The following is a 16,304-nucleotide window of genomic DNA, read 5'->3' as shown; positions in this document are numbered from 1 at the left end:
ACTGGTGACTGAATTATTTGGGATTTGTATTACTTGTAATAAATAATGAAAAGCGAGTAACTGTTGACAATAAATATTTTGTGAAGAGGATTATATGTGCAACAGTTCAGTTCTTTGTACCTTCTCTCCAGGGAATGAGAGTGGTTTTCTAACTGGAGCTTCTCAGTGCAGAGACAGTTGAGGATTGCTGGTTCCTGTGTCCTCACATTGGTGAGGAACACGTGGATTTTCTCTGGTCTTCAAACTGATCTGCAGGATGCTGCAGTACACATACAAGTGAAATTTGCTTGACTCATTTTATATAGTACTGAGAATCTCTAGGGTTATTTTGGGATGTGAACTGTGTGTTCTGATCTTGCAGACAATGCTGAGATTGTAATAAAGATGTATGCTTGTGAAAGATGTCCTCTTCATCCTACGGCTGCACACAGGATATGAGAAATGAGCGTAATGCTGGCCATGGTTAATTATGTTCTGCAACAAATACACTGAAAGCACACTGGCTATCAAGTCCTATACCCTAGGGCAAGATACAGAGTGAAATCTGGGCCTAAATAAGCAAATAATTTTGCCAGTGAATTGCTTGCTAGGAAGAGTGCAGGCTTTCTTTAATTTGTATATATTTCTTTGAGATTTTGCTGTTCTTCACTAGTTCATGTCCCACCTTCCCGTGGGTTTCCCATTTCCCCTTTCTGTCTCCTAAACTTCTGAATTCCCTAACTCAGTTGAAGCAAATGCTGAAGTCCCTTGTACATACTGTGGAAATTCTGGACAGCATAGAGAAGAGACTTTAATTAGACCCCCACTCTTGGAAAAACTGTGGTGGAAGTCACAGGAGAGAATTGAATGTCAGGTCCCTTTGGTTAGTGGAAATGATGCTGTTAAAGAGAAGGTTGATGTCACAAGGGCTGTGGCAGGGCAGTAAGAAAGGGACTGAGGAGGTAGCAGCCATGGACAGGCTTTATTCACTATACTCCTCATGTAACACCTCATTTTATGAAAGGGGCTGTTTTCATTTTACCAGCTTTAAAGCACAGACCAGCTGTTTTTTGACCTCAGGTTTTTTTGTCTGAAGTAGAACTGAATTTGGGTTATCTGCTTCTGCCTGAAAAGCAGAGGACAGTATTAATTTTGCAGTTGTTGAAGGAGAGATGAAAAAACTGGCTGTTCATCAGGTATAATCCAGGGAGAAGCCTGACCTGAGCACTAATAACTCCTGAGTGGTAGGTGCTGAACACCTCTGACAGGTAGCAATGTGTCCATGTGTTGTGAGGGTGTGCACAGGAATAAATGAGTTAAATGGTGGTGATATTTGCCAGCAGCATGATATGGAAATGCTGCCCACTGCATCACACAGATCTGCTGCCATCTGTTCACAAAGGTTTGCTACATTAAGAGAAACAGAAAATTGTATCATTTTTCTTATGTTAAAACTTGTGGAAAAACTTGCTTTTGTTTTTTCTCTGGATGTATATTATCTCTGAATTCAGGTCAAGTGTCTTTATTCACAATACTTTGAAATTCCATGAATAGTGTAAATTTAGGTAAAGGAGCCTCAGCTAAGTAAATAATACTTTTTTTCTCTATCTCATCAACTGGTTTTTTTCCCCCCCCTCAATTCCAGCAAATACCTAATTGCAGTAATTAAGGCAGCAGGACAAACAGTTTGTAATGTGAGTATTTTTTATATCTTATTGATGAAGTAACCACAAAGGGATCATTTCAGAATGACCTTGTAGTCATTGTGATCAGGCAGTCTGTATTTTGATCTGTAGTGTTAAGCAGATCAAATAGAATAATTACAATTGCTGCCATGTTTGGTACTGATGGTGGTTGCCATTATTCTTGGCCAAATAACCTATTTAACACATTTTTGTTTTGAGTATTGGCTGTGTAACCAAAGTAAGTCTGTTGTAGAGGGTCTCAGACTTAATATCAGAGACTATGGTAAATTGCTGTTTGGGCACCAGCTGTGCTACTGAACTGTGCTGAAAGATCTTGTTCACAGCATATGATATCTGTAGGAATTCTGGTATTCAAATGCTTTCTGGTTTTCTCTATCCTAACATTTCTTTGTGCCTCATTATTTTGTTTTGGAGTCATCAGCTTTCACTTAGCTAAAGAATCTGTCAGTATTTTGCTGGCAATGAGAAGAATATTAGGTATGTGTTACTTTCTGCCTGTTCTTTCTGGGGATCATGGAGCAGGAGACATTCAGGATGAACTTCTGTCTGCTCCAACAGTTTTTTACCAGTAGAACCATGGTACAACTGAAAACAGTGGATTAGATAAACCTTGAATTTGGTCTGCTTTGTATTGAGGAGTCAAAGTAATGCTCATAAGCTCAAAAGCAGCAAAGTCTTTTCTATTTGGCTCTTGTATTGAGCCCAGTTCCAGTACAAAGATTAATTATTTCTATTATGTCTTGGTACTAAATAAATGCATACAATGTTGAAAAGGAGAGATGCTTAGGAGAGTTGTATCAGCACTGCAAATGATTGGATTGTTTGGTCATGCCATCCCCAAGAAATGCAGTAGATATAAATCATCTACTTTGCAGTCTATTTATTATGGTTTGTACAGCTTAATTTGATGCTTGGGTGCTTAGACCTCCAGCACCAGTGTAAATTCTCCATCTGTGCAGTTGTACTAATGTGAAGAACCCAGATAAATTTACAGACCTGGATGTTGAGTAGAACCTCATTTCTGAAGAGAAATGAAACATTTTCTTGAAAAATAAACCAGAACAACTCTTGAACAGGAATTCAAAAACTCAAAGAAATGTGAAATAATTATTATTTTTATTATTTTGAGTACTAGACACTGAACTGTTTGAAATGTAGTTTCCTCCCACCCCCAAAGGGGGATAACTTAGGAAACCTGGGAGCTGATACTAGAAAAGCTCCCAGAATCTTTTCAATTTCCAACTGCAGAGACTAAAATGAACTCTAATTTTTTTTAATTCATGAAAGGTGTTTATGGGTTTATATGTTTTGCATTGTAGCACCCAAAGGCCTATGGGAATTATGGCATTATCTGCTTTTTTGTTCAGTCATTTTACAGTCCTGTTTACCTGGCAATGTAATTTGTAATTTTTTTGGTGATAAAATACATATTTTCAATATATGTAGTATTTGTCAATGCATTTTAAAAAAAAGTATATCTCCAGTATGAGTCCATGTTTAAGCTCTAGTCTCTTGACTGCTCCAACTCCCAAGGAACAGAGTGGCTGAATGTTGCTGGCTTTTTCTCTTGTTTCCAGCTGAGTGAAACTGAACAGATGGGAGTGGGAGAAAAATGATGAGCCAGTGCAGACAGTGTGAATAATTTGTTGGGTTTTGGTGTTTTTGATTTGGTTTTTTTTTTGTTTGTTTTGCTTTGTGTTTTTTTTTTTTTTTTTTTTTCCTTTTTTTTTTTTTTTTTTTTTTTTTAGTTTGAAAGGAGAGTTCATTTACTGCAAGAAGGCAGCAAAAATATGCAGGTGTGGTGTTTGGAGCACTGTTTTTCCACGCCTCAGAAATTTCTTCAGTTCATTCCTGCATGTAGAGGGAAGGGAAATAGTCTTTGCTACTGTATTTAGCAAAGGTTGTATCCACAGGGTAGTACAACCACCAGAGTTTCAGAGCTCTGCCAGATGGTGTTAGCTGTGAGTAAGTTCTGTGATTCATTTGGTAAAATATTTGTCATGGCAACTGAGGAGCCTCTGACTCATTGGTCCAGTCAGTGGCAGAAACCACCACTGGTCTCTCCAGATGTGAGGCTGGGCATAAGAAATGTCTCATGATGCTTTTCAGACTGGTTACTTTGCCCAGTGAGATGTAATTGAAATTCTTGTATTTCCATCTCAGGGTTCAGCAGACCTTATGTTTTTTCTTTCAAAAACCTAACATGTCTCCTAAAAAATATCAAAACATTCAGTGAATTTTTCTTTATCTTGTGATTACAGTAAGTGATCAAAGGAGAACTTAACTTTCATAAAGTCTCCTTCCCATATTTGAACAAACAGTGGGAAGATTAGCCCAGGAATGGAATATCTAGTAGAAGAATCAAAACAAAGGGGTGTAGGCTGGAAAAATGCTGGACTCTTTTTCTCTACAAACTCTAAGGGGAGAAGATGTGCAAGGTGATATTCTGACAATCTTGTGCTAGCCAAAAAACCCACAAACCAGCCTTTTTGTATGCTTAGTTCTCAGTTATTCTGTCCTCAAATATTTATTATTCAATTTCTATGTTGGTGTCTCCAAATTCTTATCTGTCCCTCCTTGCTAGTAATTAGTAAGTATCAATCTTGCAAAATGGATCAGAATAATTTCCCAAGGAATGCTTTGGTAGATGCCTTGGAAAACTGGCTAAGCATCCTCAGAGGCAGTCTCCCATAATGTGTTATGTTTCAGGAAAGACTTACACTGACAGAATGCATGTCTACAGAGATACAGCAGAAGCTTTTGAGACACTTTATAAGCTTTTCTAAGTTAAAGGAAATATCTAGGGACATAGAGGGCTGCAGACTCTTTCACATCCCATCCATGAAAGTGAAAGAGTACAAAACTCATAAAATATACAAGGGTCTTGCAATGAAGTCAGAATCACTGAAATAGGACTTCCTATGTTGAGGACTGATTATTCTCAAGGGGGAGACAAGATCTTCAGCTTTCTCAATTAGTGCCAGTCAGGCTCTTAGCTGTCTTTTTTATTTATTTTTTTTTTCCCCTCTCCCTGATCTCAGAAGACCTTTCTTCATACACTATAGAACAAAAATGTATTTGAAAAGAACCTGCACCAAAAAGCTTCTTAGGACTTCAGTTGATGTACAGTGGTACCACTTTTATTTTTGATAGAAATATAACCAACATAATTTAGTAGCTAATGAAAAACATAAGTATGGACAAAATTGCAGGATAACTTATCTGTGCTTTATTTTGACCTGACTACTTCTGCTTGTGTCATCTTGCAAGGTTTCTTGGAGTGAGGGACGTGCTGGATGTTCCAGTGCTGTGGCAGGGGAAGCAGTAACATACATAAATTTGATGCATGCACACTTTACATTTGTTGCTCTGACCCCCTTGTGTTGCATGTCAGCCATCTGCTGTTAAAATGAAATCACAGAGTAGGAGAGGAAAATGAAAGAAACGTTCTGCCTTCTGTCAGTCAGCATGTAGCTTGCATGTGGATGGGATGACTTTAGAATGATGTATGAAACAAATGGAGCTGCTGGCGATGGCATAAAACTACACTGAGGTGTATTGTGAGCAAAACTCTTATTTCTTATGCTGAATGTATTCTAGAATGATTGTGGGAAAGAAGTTAAAAATTGATTAGTTTTAAATAATAATCAATTTTCAAGCATCAAGGAAATGGGAAATGCTCTATTTTTTACAGACTGAAAAATCAAAGAGAATAAAAATCAGGATTACTAATGAGAAAAAGAAGTGCTTAAACTTCAATGATAAGCTTGATCTCAGTAGTTTTATATTCAAAGTGATGTTTTCACAGCTGATCCTTCAAATACAGAGTCAAAGGAGCTATTTAGTATTGCACTTGGAGAACTGAATATTAAGTACAGTTCTACTTTGGCAGAAACCATATTGTTTTTTATATTGAAAGCACTTAAAAAAGGTTGACTTTTTTTTTTTTTCTGAGTGATTTATCATTTGTTAAGGGATTACAAAGCTAACAACCTGACACTTGAAAAAGCCTTTTCCTAAACCGGATGAAAGGAAATCCTTTTAATTAATTTGCTTTATTCAGGCTAAAATAGAGCTTTGCTAGTGGAAAGTTAATGTACTGGCAGCAAAAAAAAACAAACTAGTTTATAGAACCTCACCTCTAAACTTTGCTTACAGATCAACCCCACAGATATACAAAGCACCGTGAATAGTTCTTGTCAGTGCTGGATTTAAGTATCAGTAGATAAAAAATGATAACAAAAGATCTCTTGATTTTTACCCTAGGAGCACACTGGCTTTGTTGTTCTATTTGACACCAATTAATTAGGTTGTTCTGTTCTCAGAATGGATGCATAGAAACAGTTGCTTTCATGTATTGTTGTTCCATGGAAGGATTTTGTTGCTCACTAAATTGAATCCTATTCAGTCAGAGCTGGGGCAGAGATAGTATTGATTCTCAGGAAAACACAGACCTTCTGAGAGAGTCTGTACTCCCACTTAGTCATCTGTTTAAATTTAATGCTGGTCCTAAATATGTGAGTATTTTATGAAGGCATGGGGATTGCCAAAGCATGTGGCAGTAATTCTACCAGAAAATACGTGGGAAATGAAATAATGCATTTTTGTAGAGCATTAGTGACACCCAGTGGTTATATTTGGTCAGAGACTAATAGCTATGAAAAAGTTTATTCTAAACTGATAAAATCTTATGAAAACTGGAGGTCAGAGAACCCATGAAACAACTAAGTCTGTGGGTCTTTGTCTAGTATATATACTGCCTGTACTTCAGGCTCCAAAGTTTAAGTAAGCTTAAATAATGGAATGAAGGAGGGAAAATGCACTTCCAACTTGTTATGAAATGGTTTTCATTTTATCACAGACTTAATAACAATGAAGGAAGTAAAAAATTTTGTTCTGTGAGGAATGCCTTCCTTTTCCTTCTTTCTTTCTCTTTGCTACCTCCCTTGTTTATCCAACATTATTTTAAAATAGTACACTCTATTAATGTATGATTTTTCCTTCTCTTCTGCTATGGCTTAGGTTACAGAAAGCTTGTTTGCTGTTTTAATCTATTTTCATTTCCCTTTTTCATCCCCCCCACCTTGATTGGTTTGCTAGGACATGATTAGTTGTTTTGCAAATACATATATCAACTGATTAATGTTTGCAAGGTGTTTTGAAATTGTAGGTCATAAATTATTTGTCATCTTGTGTCAACTCTTGCCTTATTCACAAGCAAAACCTGTTCCTGAAGACAGTCCTACTATGTTCCTTAGTATTAATTATTTTTATTCAACCTGTAGCAGGAGGTTCTGGGCATTTATAAAAAAACCTTAAAATTACTCTCCAAATACAGGTGGTCACAAGGACAGTTATTCCAGCAGAGGATGCAGAAAGGCCGGAGAGCAGGACTTTGTACCCCAGTGGCACAATGATGACACATTCTTACTAATGCCCTTTTGGGCTTTGGAGAGTTGAAGGATGAGAGGAAAGGAGTAGGAGTGTGAGGTGGAAGGTAACCTAATTCATATTGAAATTTAACTTGTGAAGCTGTCTATGTACAGCTAGGGGATGATGTAAACTTTAGGCTTCAGGAGGGAAATTTGGATTCAGTTTCTTACTTTTAAATGCAGCAAAATGGTAACATCAGTGTTTTGAGAATAAATATATTAAAGCCTAGAGGCAGTATGGAGCCAGGCCCGTGCACTGTGCACATGCCTGATTTGGTGGACCTAAACTGTGCCTCCTCTCTCACTGAGAAAGGAAGAGAAATCTTTTACTGATAAGGAGTGACTTTATGGAAGAGGGAGAATATTTTCACTGATTCTCATCAGGATAAAATCCTGCTATTGTTAGGAAAGACTTGCCTAGCAGTGGCCCTGTCCCTTTTTAGGACATGTTCAGGGCAATCTCACAGACCATTTTCAGCATCTGTTTCACAAGAGATGATATTGTTCTGAAAGGGCTGATTTTCAGTCTTGGAATGGGCAGCAATATGCACTGACCAGAAACTAGAAGGCCACTCAGATCTCAAAATTTGTCTCTCAAGCACATAGTATCTCTAGACCTTACTGTCCATTTCTGTATGATGCTGAACAACTTGGAAGAAGTAATATTTCCATTCAGACAGGTACTAATCTTCTTTATGATTGCAGAGGAGAATCCATGAAATTGAAATGAGACCAGTGGGGGATTGATTTTTCTTATATCTGTCTAGTTTTATCAAGACTTGAGCTGAAATATTCAAATATAATGTTTTTTTTTCAGATTGATACCTTTAAGTACAGAATATATTTATCATCTCTCCCAGAGAAATGGATAATACCATGAGCTATTTAATCATGAGCATGGAGATTGCTCTGCAGATTGCAGTGCTCTGACAGTGCCAGTCAACATGGAATAAGAAAAATTATTCCAGGAAACAAGGTGTCAGAGTCATAGTTACTTACAAAGCAGTAAACATAACCCATGCTTTCCAAACAACATGTACAGATATGAATAGAGAAAAGCAACACAATCTGTTCCTATTCACTAAATTTAGAGATACAAAACAAAAATTTAAATTTATAGTTATTTGTGATATCTGGTACAACTCGCATATTATCAGTATTGGGATCCAGCTTTGTCAAGGAGACTGGAATTAAGAATATTCTGAATGTGACTGAGTTATTTAATCCTCTTTCACTTTGAAAGAACATATCTTCAGTTAGGCTATGAAAGCTGATAGACTGCCACAGTCAGTCAGCTCTAAACTTCTAAAGCCTCTCTATCTTAAGCCTATTCTGCATTTTAGCAGTTCATGGTACAATTGCACAATGTGCTTTGTTTTGCTGTTATGTAAAATCAAGCTGGTATCAGCTGCAGTTGTGAAGGTGTGGCATGTCTGTGTTCCAGCCTGGCAGCATTCACTCAGGTGTGATGGAATCTTCCTTTCACATAGACAGGGCCTTAGGCTATCACCTTACAAATGTGAGGACTCCCATGCACAGCAGGAATTTTAGTGAAAAAGATGATGCTGTGTGGGAGATGGCTTAAAGACAAGAGATAAGTGAATGGAAGATCAAGTGCAACAACCTGGCTGTGCACCTCAGCAGGATGAAGCGATGATGCTTTGCAGTGACAGCTGCAGGACTTTGTCACTCTGTGTGACATTTCTTGGTGTTACAAAGACAGTCAGTGCCCTGGTTGTCTACAAATTTCATCTGATTGCCAGATCTTTCAAGAGAGACCTTTCTTTGAAATAGAAATGAAACATTTGCCTGCTGATGATCACCTCACATAAACAGAGGAGTGCATGGGTTTGTGGAGGATTAAATGTCTTGGCTTTATCCAAGGGCTGAGTAGAGGTTTGTGCTGAGATATATCAGCTGCAAGGCAGAGCTTGGACAGGAACACAGGTCTCAGTTCAGGCAGGACAGACTTATTGCCATTAATGAAATAACATGTTTGCTCTGGCTGATTGTGTTTGCACTTTCTAAGTTTAAATTGGATTTTAACTCTTCTAAATAAGAGCCTTTCTGTTCTCAAATCATGACTGATAAGCAAAGTTTAAATGAGCGGATAAGGGAATTTCTTCTTTTGCATGAAAACTCAGCTGAGGCGATGTATTTAAGATTCTTGGCTAATTTCAGCTATTTGAAAGAATGGAATGTAGGTAAGAGACTTTTGGTGACTAAATCCACAATCACAGAGGCCAATGGTAAGAAATACAGGAACATGAGTGTGAAGAGGAACCAACTGTGAGGAAGAGCGTCAACAGCACTTCTGCAGCAACCACTTTCTATTTAAAATAGAAGCACATCTGAGTGGTGTGGTCTGAACTTTTTAAAAGGAGCTTGTGGGTTATTTCAACAATTTTTTTTGCCTCTACCAATATTTTAAATCTTAATGAATGAGCATTCAGAACAACGTTTTTAGGTGTTACTTTATTTGGAGTGCAAATCAGCCAGTAGAGATGATGAAGTTGCTACTAAGAATCCAATTTTCAAGCCATGGTATCTTTTTGTAGGGAAGTGTTTACATTTCTTGGCACTAGCAGACTAAAGAAGATGGCTGAGGTTGTGAGATTTTGTGAGATTATTGTGGGGTTTTTTTATTTGTCTTTTTTTTTGGGGGGGGGGCAGATCTCATTTCTGGATATAGGGAGTGTCTGAAAAATTTCAGCCCCATGCTTAAAAAATGATGCATATAACAAATGTGGTATGTAAATCAAATGGGTGGAGTTGTTCTACTGGATTGGAACCAATGCAAGAGTGTCTTTTCAATTTGAATTCTAAACAGCTGCTTGGTCTTGCATAGGACATTTCTATTTGTTATTTTTGTCTTCGGATACACCTGATTCTAGTCCTTATTGTATGAAGAAGAAATGCACATGTGCATGGAATGTGGATTGGTTACCTTTATTTGAAGCTCTTTTTCTTGTTATCATTCTGAACTCAGAAGAATAAATCTTACTGTTCAGGGGCAAGTTAGGTAACAGTTACACCATATTAAAGGCAGGAGAATGAAAAGCCCAAGATTCTTGATCAGTCTTTAGGCTCACATATATTAATTCAAATATTTATTCATTATTTGCAATTAATAGTTGCTCAGTAATATTCCATGGGATCAATACCAGAAAAAAGTTGTTTACGTAGCAAAGTACTTTTAAACTACGTATAATTGTATCCCTAATTTCTGATGTATAGAAACTGTTTCACAACATAACAGTCATTGCTAGAGATTTCTGAAGTATTTATTTATATTTAATATGTATTTCTCAAAGTGCATTAACATGCTGAGTTATAAAATTACAGCGTTAAATATTTTTGAAAGAAATATTAGCATTTCTAAAATGCAGCAGTCATTTTAAACTAAATATACAGTGATGAAATTAAAAATAAAAATCAACCTCAAGATTTAAATGCGAAGTAGTCCTCAAAAAAAAAAAGTATTCCAAAGCTGTTCATGCATACACAATCACCTACTGGAGCTAATAATTATGCAATAAGCCCTACTGCTTGTTCTGAATTTCTTCTGTGCACGGAATGAAAAGAAAATATATGAGATTTAGACAAGTGCATAGTCACAGATTTACCCAGCCCAGGAGCTGAGTGCAGAGGTACTGCTATGGAGAAAAAGATTTCCAGATTTGAAAATGTAATGTAGAATCCAAAATGATGAGACTTAGAATTAAGGTAACTTTCATAGATATTCTGCTATTAAGTAACAGACATTCAGCAAATAATTTATTATTTGTATTGTATTTTAAAATATTTACTGAAACTCTTGAAAAGTACTTATTGCTTGAACAAAATCCATTAATGTGGCATATTTTTATGGTACATTCTATCACATCTTACAATGATATTAGGGAAAAGCCCAGCAGTTTTTTTATATTGGATCTTGATCCAATATAAAAATTTAAATAAAAAAGATTGATTAGTCATTTGGTAGTATTCTTTTAGACTTTAATTTTTGGCATCACCCCAGAAATTTTTAAAAAGCTCTAGAAATATTGTTTCACAATGAACATTTGAAATATTACTTCTTTGAATTGCAGGCCAGCCACAATAACATTCCCTTGAGGAGAATCATACTTTCAATAGAGTGCTTATATAGGTTTGCTAAATGGATTCAACTTCTAACAACTCATGGCTATTTTATGTCCTACAAAGAAGCATCCTTGGAAAAAAGGCTTTCAGGTTTATCCCTGGACCAGAGACTTGGGGTTGTCACAAGGTTTGTGTTGATCCAGATTGAATTTGTCTGGCTTTTTTGGTTTTTTTTTTTGGTGAACAGCAGACAATATTGAGACTAGAGACAAGTTAAAATATTTGGAAATATTAGTCTCTTGGGGCTGAAGTCCTCCTGCCCTTTTAACTTCTCAGCAAGAGACCTAGTAGAAGGTGGGTTTTATTTCAGCTGGCTGCATACAGGTGACACATGGCTGCTAAGAGAAGGATTTAAAGGACTAGAGAGCTGGAATGATATTTTTTTCTGTTAATTGTTTTTCTCTCCCTCCCCCAAGAGACATAACACAGGAGGGTGTCTGAATCAGGCCGTGCTAATTGAAAGCAATTCTCAGAATTTCATGGGGGACTACTCTTCCATTTAATAAGATTTTATCTTTTTGACTTACAAGTAGGCCACTCTTTTGTGAAGCTCATTGGAGTTTGTTCTTTTCAGAAAATGGGTTCAATCATGATGCAATTTAGATAACTAAGTTGAAGACTGTCATCCTAAAGTGTGTTATGTAGCTATTAAACAAAATAAGTTCACATTCAAGGAATTGCTTTTTGATGTGGTTTTTTTTTTTCCTTCTCTGATTGTTCCTCTGAGTTGAGTGAAATTTTGCAATTGTTTTTTTGGAAGCATTGGAATGGTTGAAGACCTGGGTGTGTATCCAACTCAAATTAATCAATGTCTGGATTTTGGCAGCAATATAGATGTGTCTTAAAAAAAAAATTAATGTATGCATAAGCATTTCCTCTGTTAAGACAGAACCTCCATACTTTAATAAGGTAGGGAAGCCTCTTTGCATTGTTAGTGATATGAGTTACACTAGTTGTGAAATATTTCCACAGAGAAACTAATTCTGCCCGTCCTTCATCTTAGTAAACAGTTCTCTCCAAATTAGTTTAGTTACTTGCTGTACTTGTTACTTGGTCCAAACATCATCTGACACCTAAACATTAGTTTCAACATCTATAGAAGCTAAAATGATGAGTTTTTCTAGTATGTATCTGTGCGTGGATGTTCTTGGGAAGTAATTGCATACCAACTCATTTTTATATCACTATGAGTAAAAATATGGACTTATAGAATTTTGCTGAAATATAGCATTCCTTCCCTTCATTCTGGAAAAAAAAAAAATCTGTCTGGAAGGAGAGAATTTAGCCATGAAATTCAAGCATGATAATTTTTAAAGTTGTCATCGAGTAAGAGTTTGAGTAGTAACAGTAACAATCCCTTCACTTCAAATTGCTAGTCATTCACAAAAATGAAGCACTTTCATAAATTGAGGCAATGCAGCATTAATTATAGAAACACTGAGCTGTGCTTCTATTGAAGTCTTTACCTCTCCCAGCAGGAGGAGTCAGAAGTATGTTATAATAATACTTAATACTTCATCTTTATACAGTTTTGGATTGTGTAGTAGGATGGATTTTCCAGCAGAGGGAGAAGTATACTGTGTTATTGGGAACTGGGCTATAATTTTGCAACCTCTAGTTTAATGAAGATTCCTAATACTTTGCTTAGAAGGCATACTTATTTGTTCTGACTGCTGCTATTTTGAAATGTCAATATATCTTTCTGCCAGATTTGTTATCAGTAATTTTTTTATAATCATAGTTTTATTTTTTAAAGCATAATTGAATAGCTACATGTTGGTTTTATAAGGGTTTTTTTCATATCCATAACAGTCTGGTCTAATGAGTTGTAATTTTTCACTGATTGCAGTGATAGCTCTTTCTTAATTCTTAATTAAACTATGTTAAAATATGCATTCAGGGACACATGTGTGATAACATTGTTTGTTAAGCCATTATCAGAGTAATGTATGGAAAACAGTTTAAAAAAAAACCACTACAGCGCAGAGCTGTGTTAGAACAGTGTGTTATTAGAAGAGAAATGTGGATGAAGAGTACAGCATGTTCCAGATGAAGAGCAAGGCCCTGCATGTGCCAGATTTGGTGTATATGTTTTGTCATCACTGCTTCCTCTAGTGGCCTCAGGTCTGTTCTTTGCCATGCTCCTTGCTCTGTGAGGTGCTGTAGCCATGTGCTCTTACTGGTGGTTGGTGATTTGTTGGCAGTGTGTGGTTTGTAGGATGTGTTTTAGTCTGTGGAGCAGCTGTATGAAACATTTTAGCTGCTATTTTATGGGAAAGAGTAGTGCCATCCCCAAAGATTTCTCAGCAAGGCTTCTTTTGCAAAAGATGATAAATTTGGATCACTGCTCTCTCAGCAGTTTCAGCTTTGTTTTAAGAGACTGAGAGGGGGGCTTTTAAAGCTTCAGTGAGGCCACTTTTACACTCTGTAACAAAATTAACCAATATGGAAATAATTATTCTGCAATAACTGCACACTCTGTCCTTCTTGTTGAAGTGGCCATGTTCAGCAGTGAAACTAACAGCACTGGGAATATTGCTGGATAACTTGTCCTCAGAGAGCAATTCATGTAACACTGTCAAATTACACAATGTCAGTGCAAGGTATTGAAGAACACATTACAATGACAAATTAGAAGTGCAAGGTCCTTTGAATAATGTAGTTCCTGTGAAGGTGGAAACTAATTTCAGAGTAGTTCTTGGGATTCATAGGCTATCTGGGATTTATTAATATGGCAGGTATTTTGCTTTTCAAGTCTGGGGGGACTGTAGCTCTGTAGTAAGGCTCTTGTTTATGTAAGATGAACCTGCCTATTCATACAGAATGACAATATATCCCACTGCTTCCCTTCTACAGGGAATTTGCATGTAACAACTGTTTAGGTAATTTGAGGCCTTTGCAGGGATATAGCTTTGGCAGATACTGAGTAGAGTAGCACTGAGCAGGTACTGGATCTCTGTTAGAGGACAGTGAAAACTTTCCTAAAATCTGGGGGCTGGGATTGAGCAAAATAAAATGAAAATCTAGATAAATAAAAGGATTAGTACAGTCCTAAACTGTAGTCCTTAAAAAAACCCAAAAAACCTCATTTGCTTCCCAAGCTCATAACAGTCTGCTTGAAACCCAGACAAAACCCATTTTTGTCAGTAATGTTTCTCAGGCATCCTTGGTCATGTTTTAGTTCAGTGTTCTTGATAAAGCAAAACAGTCTGGTGCCTACTTATAGTGGTATACCATCCTTTGGACCCTTTGAGTCTTATATCAAGATATAGTCTCAGACCAGACCTAACAGATCATGCTTCTCAGTGTTTCAGAAATATTTTCTGAATAGATAGAAATTATAGATAGAAATTTCACTGGTGAGTAAGCATTTGCCACACACACAAACTGGGAAGAAACTGTAATGCAACACTTCAACAATAATCTGGACTTTCAGAAGGTTCTACTGACCACAGCTTGCTATGCTCAAGGCCTCTTTATATTGTCTTGGCATCCATGATTTACTGTTGTAACTATTTATGCAGGAAAGCTGCTTCTTTTGGCAAGTGGGGGCAATGCTCAGAGTAAATGAAGGTATAAGAAGAAGCTTTTAATTATTCGGGCTGCATTTATTTCCACTTGAAGTAGTTAGATGCTAATGGGAAGATTGTCTTGGCCAGACCATGATTTTCAAAATGTCCATGTGGTTGTTATTGAGGTGTAATTGTAGGAAATATTGGTTATTAATATCAAAGGAACTCTATTTAGGTAGCAATTATAAGAAAAATGAACTTGTCATAAGATGAGGAGAAGGTAGGAAAACATAAGAGTTTATTTAATGTAGCACCAGAGCAGGAATATCTAAAGTTCAACTGGAGGATGTGTATGTGTGTATATATATATATAGTATAGTACCAAAATCTTTAAATTCTTGCTAGTATTTGCTAATTTATTTTAGGAAAAACCCCCCTGTATTGTTTTATGTAATGAAACGGCTGACTGAATTCTCATGACAACATCACCCTCAGTGTGTGGGCAGCTCAGATATTGATAAAAGAAGTTGTACAGCTTTTTTGGGTTCTGTGTTCTATATCCCAACAGTGACTTGCAATGGCAAGTGGAGGTTTTTGTTAGTGGACAAGTATAAAACTGAAAGACTTAAAATTGCTTTAGTCAACCACAGTGTTTTGTTTTATTTAATTAAGCTTTGGAACCTTGTTTAAAATACCAGATCAGTTTAAGTATTTGACATGGTATTTTCGTTCTTAGTCCATGCAGAATGTTTTTCTTTCTTTGGCCAAAAATATTTGATCTATTCATGAATAGTTTTGACTGACTTGAAGCTGGTTTTACCAGGATTCTCTTTCTTTATGCAATGAGTATTTTTTCTGATTTTACTGAGCCTTCTTATCAAGAGGATAGACTCATGCCAAGTCAAGCTTGGCCTAAATGCTCTTTGGCTAGGCAGTTCTCTTTAGAACTAGTCTGCACTACTGTAAATTTAAAGGGAAAGTAAAACAAAAGGTGAAAAGAGTGAAATAGCAAGCATTCAAAGGAAAGGATGAGGAAAGGAAGGAAGTAAAGGGAAAATGTACTTTTTAACATCTTTAGTGCTTCCTTAAATATTTGGTAGGCTTTGCCAGGAAGCAGAAGTGGCCTGAGTGCCTTGGTAATACTTGAAGAAGATGGATAGCCCTGCCTCTCTGAACTCCTCCTCTTTTCTTCTCTGACCTCTGAGCTTTTATTTAAGCCCAGGAGCTCATGCCAGGGCTTGTTGAGCTCATCATTTGATCTCCCAATCTCTCTTTCCTTACACACAGCTCCACTAAACCTAGAATGAAATCCTGGCTGCACTGCAAACATTGGCATGCATGGCAGGAAATCCTGTGTAAAGGTGTGACTGCATTGTCACTCTCTTACCCTAGTGTGCTATGTGAGGGAAAAATACTGAGCTCAGTGTAAGGTTTTATTGTTCTTTGTCAGGCATTACCTGATTTCCTCTGAATTTTCAGTACATACTCATTACTGGTATTAAAATTCTTATCACTCAGTTAATTTCTTTACT

At 36.7% G+C, this 16,304-nt stretch overlaps 1 protein-coding gene across 4 annotated transcripts in view; it reads left to right on the top strand.

Moving 5' to 3' along the window:
- The window catches only part of LOC306807959 (uncharacterized protein), a 355,816-nt gene that overhangs the window by 5,953 nt on the left and 333,559 nt on the right, over positions 1 to 16,304 (top strand). For all 4 annotated transcript variants that reach the window (XR_013775864.1, XR_013775865.1, XR_013775866.1 and 1 more), the window contains exon 2: positions 1,625 to 1,673. The gene's annotated coding sequence lies outside the window, so the exon portion shown is untranslated. The remainder of the gene's footprint in view (positions 1 to 1,624; positions 1,674 to 16,304) is intronic.

The sequence above is a fragment of the Erithacus rubecula genome (assembly GCF_903797595.1).
Source record: "Erithacus rubecula genome assembly, chromosome: 14".
Classification (NCBI taxonomy): Eukaryota; Metazoa; Chordata; class Aves; order Passeriformes; family Muscicapidae; genus Erithacus; species Erithacus rubecula.
The sequence above is the reverse complement of the archived record's forward strand: the minus strand, read 5'-3'. Positions and strand labels throughout refer to the sequence as shown.